The sequence below is a fragment of the Phyllostomus hastatus genome, unplaced genomic scaffold (genome assembly GCF_019186645.2).
Source record: "Phyllostomus hastatus isolate PE091 unplaced genomic scaffold, TTU_PhHast_1.1 phas_contig_30, whole genome shotgun sequence".
Classification (NCBI taxonomy): domain Eukaryota; kingdom Metazoa; phylum Chordata; class Mammalia; order Chiroptera; family Phyllostomidae; genus Phyllostomus; species Phyllostomus hastatus.
In genome coordinates this window covers 3,536,025-3,544,021 of record NW_025333841.1, presented here as the reverse complement: position 1 = coordinate 3,544,021, position 7,997 = coordinate 3,536,025, and the positions used below count along the sequence as shown (strand labels likewise).

The 7,997-nt window shown below is 34.6% G+C and overlaps 1 pseudogene; it reads right to left on the bottom strand.

Moving 5' to 3' along the window:
- Nucleotides 1-1,911: 1,911 nt before the first annotated feature.
- On the bottom strand, nt 1,912-2,665 carry LOC123819114 (annotated as a pseudogene).
- Nucleotides 2,666-7,997: the final 5,332 nt, after the last annotated feature.

Here is a 7,997-nt window from a genome sequence, read left to right as displayed (position 1 = left end):
AATTTGTCTTTGTTCTACAGCTGACTTCAGTTATAAATACTGAAGTCTACCATTGTTATGCATTTTATATTGCTCACATTTTCTAAAAATATACACTCAATTTTCTTCAATTTATTTTTCCAATCCACAAAGAGTGGAAAATACAGGAAAAATATATCTTTTAAGGTAGAATAAACTAACCAAGATCTAGTAATGTTTTACTTTCTCTTATTTGGAAGAATTCATGTAAATGTTTGAGAAAACTTCCTACTCTTTTCAAAGTTATTTTTTTTATCTGAGATGGATACTTTTCCACAAGAGTCTTTCATCATTCAATAATCAAATTACACTGCCATGTGCTGGATTTTGCAGAAATTCCATTTTCAATGAATTACTTGGATTCATCTTGCTCATTTTATCTTGAAAATCATCCGTGATGCTTTACATGTATGTAGAAGGTATACTCCATCAAGGGCTCTCCATCTTATCTCATAGCATTGAATTAATTTCCTATTCATTTTCCTGGCATTTTATGTATATTCCCTAACATTTTATTCAATGACCCAGGTAACTTTCTTTTATATCTTTCTCAATGCCTTTTTGATGTCTGCTTTCTGTTCCTTGTGTACATTTTTAAAAAGTTTTCTGGCCCTGGCTGGCGTAGCTCAGTGGATTGAGCTCGGGCTGCGCACCAAAGTGTTGCAGGTTCTATTCCCAGTCAGGGTACACGCCTAGGTTGCAGGCCATGACCCCCAGCAACCACACATTGATGTTTCTCTCTCTCTCTATCTCTTTCCCTTCCCTCTCTAAAAATAAATAAATAAAATCTTTAAAAAGTTTTCTTTCTCATTCTGGAAAAATTAATAGTTTATTATTTTTACTTAAAATGTATAATATTTTAAATTTATATATAGAAACCAGAACTAAATTTTTGTAATAGTTAAATTTTATATTAATTTTAATAACAAATAAAAAATCCACAATAATTTAGAGGCTATAAAAAAGAATTTCCAATTTATATCTATGTAGTATAGTTTATTCACAGTAATGAATATCATTCATAAAATATTTCAATAGCAATTCATGTCATAATGAAGGTATTTTTTATTTAAATTAATAGTACAGCAATATTATCTGGTGCAGTGCAGTCTACTCTGATAAGTAACCAGAATTGAATAACACAAATAGATTGATGATGCTAAATTGTCTTATCTGTTCTGGATCTATGGGACATTTCAAATGAAAACTACAATTTGGGGTAGTCTATGAAGCTCTCAGTTTCAGGAGTACACATACCAGGCACTTTATTTTGCACCCAAATGTTACCTTTATATTTTTGAGTTATTCCATGTAATTTATTTTCTACCTCATTACATTAATGAATTTAGAATGGTTAAAAGTGGACCAATGAAGACTAGGAAGGGTGGCATGTGAAACTGGGAGATCCAGTAAGTGTTAGGAACTATTTCCTACATGCAAGGCAGTTGGTATTCACAGTAGGAAATGCATTGGATGTGAAATTAGAATTCCTGGGTTTAAATGTAAGTTCCTATACTGACTTGCTATGAAACAATAGGTATAATAGTGTGATTATTAACAGAAAAAGAGCTGGAACACACCACTTAAAATTCAAATACTGGCTCTATACTACCTTGGCAAGTTGCATGACTGCTATGTGCCTCAATTTCCCTCCTGTAAAATGATTATGATGATAATAATAGTACTTTATACGATTGTTACAAAGATGAGGTGGGATGACATTCATAAAACACAGAGATCAATTTCCAGTACATTCTATTCAATGTTAAATTTGTTATCATTGGCATTTATTTAATATTGGAATAAAAGCTTCCTTATTTCTTCTTTTTTCAATTTTAAAACAGTTCCTGTTTATTAGCTGGCTAGATTACAAAAATGACCATGGTAGATACCTTAGTTCATCCTTCTAATAAGCCTGGTTGATCTGGTCCTCCCTGTTACCAGCATCTCCACCTTCTACAAAATGTGTGGTCCTTTAATTCATTCCACCTAATGCAGAAGATAATTTGAAAAGCCACAGGAAGTTGTTTGCTTCTTTGAGGCATTTTCCAACAGTGTAGATGTCACAAATAAGATCCTCCATACAAATGATGTCATATTTACCAAAAGATCATGCAATCAATGTGTTATCTGTTGGGGAAATTCATTTGTTGTTGATTTTCCCATAACCAAGCTTGTAGATCAATTCATTTACTAATTTCAGGTTTGGGTACCCCCATACAATATATGGTTGCACAATACTCAGCATGTTAATTGAAGACTTGTTGAGCTTAACAAAGGTGCTACTGAAGGTCTGGCGAAGGCAAAGAAGTTGTAGCACTTTTCAGTCCTTTGGGCTCACACCACTGATACCTCTGATTCTGATGAAAAATGCCTATTTGGGTTTTGCACATACATAGAAGTTGCCAGCTTTTCTTGCCATTCTAATCTTAGTTCTGCACATGTGCCTATATTCCTTATGATAGTGTTTAGCTTTTTCATAGATAAGCTTCCTGGTTGGCTTTCAAAGCATCTTTTGGGCAAACTTCTTTCTCAGGCACTTAATTTTCAGCTCTGTGAAATTCCTTCCTGTTTTCTTAAGGGTTTCTGGCACAGCAGGAAACTTCTTCTCTTCTGTACCCTCCATAGTTTCAGATGAAAAAAGAGGAAGCAGAGCTTCCCTATTTCTAGGTTGTCAATATTAAATGATATATTTATATATTCACTTCTCAACATTCATTATGTACATTCTATATAGTGGGTATCATTCAATATGCAGTATTTCTATATCCAGATGATTCAGAAACACCCTCAAGAAGCTTAAAATCTGGTAAAGGAGATAAAATAATTGCATAAACTCGTAGAATGCAGTATAGAAAGTTACCATATGCTAAAACAGGTACAGATGACACACTTCATGAATTCAAGGAAACAAATGATCACTTTCTAGTGGAGCTATCAATAGGGACTTGATGGATGTGCTAACATTTAATTCAGAGTCTAAAAGGAAGCTAGGTGAAAAATTTGGAAGAAAGGGCAAAGCCATTCCTGGTGCTAGGCAGTGTGAGGAAAAGTATGAAGGTAGTTAGGACTAACCAGATACATAAAACTGCCTTAAAGTGGAAAGTATTCATTTCCACATTTTAAGTCTTGAGTGTTTTAGCTCTCACAGAAAAACATACATATACATTATTGCTTTCTAAGACAAATAAGAAACCAAAGCATTGCACAATAATTTCTGCAAGGGAACTTAGGCTTGTTGTTCATGAAGCATACTCAAATAGTAACAGCATGTTGTCAACCCAGACCTAACCCAGTTTGCCTTTGTTAACTGGGCCAATTCCCACAGTAGAGAGTGGGATGAGAATCTGCTGACCTACACACTACCCATCGCCCACTCAGGCACATTAAAGGATGGGCATCCACTTTCAGTATTCCTAGCTGAGCTCCAGTTCACATTAAAGAGGGGAGAAAACTGCAGCCACTGTATTTCTTGGCAAGTTGCTTGAATAAAAATAGAGATCTGCTGACTAAGTATTCACTATATCTGCAGACATTTCCCAGCTGGGGAAATAGACTTTTATCCCCTAATTTTTCCCCTTTTGAATATTTACTTAAATTAGTCCCTCAAATGTTCCTTTGCCACATTTTTTTTGAATTAGTAATTTAAAAATACATATATAAAAATATATATTGAATACTATATTTGTTCCAACTGTTATTAATTGCCAATCCTAAAATATTTGCTTTACTTTTGGAGATAAAACAGGACCTTCACATGTTAGTAATTGAGTCTACACATCAAAACAGTTTGTTTTTAGTTTGTTATTTTTAAACAATTATTTCTTATTTTAGTTTTTGAATAGTTTGTTTTATTGTATTTTTCCATTACCATTTATCCTTCCTGTACACTCTTCCACCTCCATTCACTCCCCCACCCCAGTCACCACACCGTTGTCCATGTCTATTAGTTCTTTTTCTTTTTGCTTGATGTATCCACTCCACCAACCCCCTAGAGCTGTTAGCGTGTGCTCTATGAGTCTGTCTCTATTTTGCTTATTAGTTCAGTTTGTTCACTAGATTCCACACATGAGTGAAATCATATGATACTTATCTTTCTGTGACTGCGTTATTTCACTTAACATAATGTTCTCCAGGTCTATCCATGCTGTCACAAAGAGTAAAACTTTCTTATTTTTTATGACGAACTAGTATCCCGTTATGTAAATGTACCACTGCTTTTTTCTCCACTCAACTGCTGAAGGACACTTGGACTGCTTCCAAATTTTGGTTATTGTAAATAACATTGCAATGAACATAGGGGTACACATATTTTTTGAATTTCTGTTCTGTGTTTCTTCAAATAAATTACTGCAAGTGGAATCACTGGGTCACAAGGCAGTTCCATTTTTAATTTTTTGAGGAAATTCCATACTGTTTTCCACAGTGGCCGTACCAGTTTGCATTCCCACCAACAGTGCAAAAGGGTTCCCTTTTTACCACATCCTTGCCAGCACTTGCTGTTTATTGATTTATTGATGATAGCCTTTCTGACAGGTGTGAGGCGACATCTCATTGTGGTTTTAATTTTAATTTCTCTAATTATTAGTGACATTGAGCATCTTTTCATGTGTCTGTGGACTATGTGTATGTCCTCCTTGGAGAAGCATATACCATGTTCATGAATAGGAATAATTAATGTTATTAAAATGTCCATACTATCCAAAGCAATCTATAGGTTTAATGCAATTCCTAGTAAGATACCAATGACATATTCACAAAAGTTGAACAAATATTTAATAATGTATATGGAACCACAAAAGACTCCAAATAAAAACAGCAATCTTGACAAAAAAGAACAAAGTTGGAGGAATCACACTACCTAATATCAAACTATACTATAAGGCTATAATAACCAAAATAGCATGGTACTGGCATACAAACAGACATATATATAAATGAAACAGAAAGAGAGCCCTGATATAAACCCATGCCTGTATAGTCAATTAATATTTGACAGAGAAGGCAAAAGCATACATTGGGCTAAAGACATTTTATTCAATAAATGATGTAAGGAAAATTGGACAGATATGTACAGAAAAATGAAAGTAGACCACCTTCCATGGCACACAAGAATAAACTCAAAGTGGATTAAACACTTAGATGTGAGATTCAAAACCCTAAAAATCCTAAAATAAAATGTAGGCAGTAAAATCTTGGACATTTTTCATAACAATATTTTATCTAATATATCTTGTCAGGCAAGGGAAACAAGAGAAAAATAAACAAATGGGACTACATCAAATTAAAACACTTTTGCACAGCAAAGGAAACTATCAACAAAATGAAAATACAACCCACTGAATGGGAGAACACATTCACTGATACATCTGATAAGGGCTTAATATCCAAAATTTATAAAAAACTTATGAAATTCAACACTAAAAAACAAATAATTCAATTAAAAATAGGGCAAAGCCTGAATGGACACTTCTCCAAAGAGAACACACATATATTTGTTTCTTTCTTTTAAGATTTTATTTATTTATTTTTAGAGAGGGGGGAGGGGAGGGAGAAAGAGAGAGAGAGAAAAATCAATGTGTGGTTGCCTCTCACTTAGCCACAAGTGGGGATCTGCCCTGCAGCCCAGACATGTGCCCTAACTGGGAATGGAACCAGCAACCGTTTGATTCCCAGGCCAGCACTCAGTCCACTGAGCTGCACCAGCCAGGGCATGTTTGTTTCTTATTAAAGAAAAATAACCTGAGCTCGTGGCATCATTATTTAACAAATGCATTCTGGAACCACTGAAGATTTATAACTACATAGGGAGATTTTAGAGAGCAGATATGATATTTTATTGATTCAACAAACACTCTTAGACCTTTTTCTAAGCACTTTACATGTATTAAATTTCTTAACCCTGAAAGTAGCCTTATGAAGTTTATCCTATTATTATCCTCATTTTGCAGTTAAGAAAATTGAAGCACAGGGATATTACATAACTTGTTTAAGGTTTTAAGCCAGAGTTTAAGCAGAGATGGGAGTCACACTCCAGGCTGTTTGTGTCCAAGGGTCATGATATCACATGTACAAATTAAGAAATATTCAATTCCAAATGGGACTATAATCTCAGGTTTTGTACATTTTTTCTTTTGCCCTAATTCAGGACAAAACTAAGGATCTTTGTGCTTAGTGATAATATTATGCCCCATAGGACAATGTTGAAATTATCTTGTCTCCATGTGACAGTAAAATTAACACACTCTAGGATAACATCAGCCCCCAAACTGACAATAGTATTTAGCTAAGGAGGGAGGTATTACATAAATTTAATGAGATAACACAAGGGGATATTCTGGCCATACAGAAGACAATATATTCACATTAGCTGAACTGAAAGGGGTGGCGATATGTGGTCTTCATGGTCTCTTCAATCAGATAGATTCTTTAGTTGCAAAAAATCCCTTCATTTACCCAAACATTTATGCTTGTATACAACATGTTTGAGGTACTTTTCAAAGAGAATGACAGGTACTGGGTCTATGAACCTCATAAAATTATAAACATTTCATTGCATTGATCAGTGAGAATTTTTATGACTATGGCATAGAGAGGAATTATCATCTAGTATTTAAGAGCATCTACTCTAGAACTCAATGAGCTGGGTTGACATTCAAGTTGGGCATACTAACTGTGTGATCTGATACAAATTACCCAACTGTCTGTGCCTCAGTTGCCTTGTCTATAAAATGGGGTTGATAAAGGCACCTACTTCATTGGTTTGTCATGAAGATTAAGTGCACTGATTCATGTGGAATGCTTAGATCACAGCCTAGCACATAGCAACTGGTATATCATGTTTTCTGCTCCTCTAAATAAATGTGAAAAGCATAAGTCTGTAAACCATCTAACTATGTATAGCATATTCAAAGAAGAAAAATTGGTCATTTGCTGATATACAATAGGCAGAGTGCTAATTACTGTGACTTAAAGAACAATGGAATAAAATGTCTGTTGTTTAGGAGTACATGGCCCCTGAGGGAGGTGAGCATGCACGATGGAGTAGAAGACCGGCTGCAGTTACTTTTAAGGAGGTAGAACATCTTAAACTGAAGGTTCTTTTATTGAAGATTCTTAAAGAGATATGTGATGGTGGCTGGTTACAGAGTTTGTAACTGAGGCTGACAAAAGCATTCTTGTTCTGTATTCTACAGTGATAAAAATGTGTGGACCAAGCAACAGAGGAGGGAAGGAAGAGAAGATACAACTCCAGTTATAGAAATGGTGGATTTATTTCTCTTAAGAATGTGAATAACTGGTATTTTAGGTTGTTTCTACACTTGAATAGTAAATATTTGCATTTCTTACAGCCTTCAGTAAAATGTGATATGCAAACACAATTGTTTTGTGTGTATATATGTGTGTGTGTGCTTTCTTTGTTCATTTGAAAAAATCAAGGAAAGGAGCTGAATTTCACATTTAGGATGATTATGTCATGAAATGGGAAAAACACACATAAGACAATGGAACAACCCATGATGAATTAATTCAATGGAAACAATCTATCAAAGCCTCAGTTGACCAAGAAAGGTCCCATGAATTGCAGGAATATCAAGGGGGTATTTGGGACTTTCCACAATCAGTGGAAGTATATTCTATTTACTCATAATGACAACCCTTGAAGATGGTCATATTACTTTTGTTTTATAAACAAGGTCACTGATGCAAAAAGAAGTTAAATACTATAACTTGCTCAATTTTATTTCACTTGTCATTCAATCTCCTCATTTTATAGTTGAAGAAACTTAGAGCCAGAAAACTGAGTTAAACAGCTAATGCATGTTAGTTGAGTTAGTAGAGTAACTAGAAGTTAGTCTGACTCCCAGTTCTAAACACTTGCTACTGCACCATACTTCATCCTCTTGAAGAAAACACTTGTGATTATTACTGATGTCCATAAAACAGGTGATTGGGTGGCCAATACTGAACACTGTGAA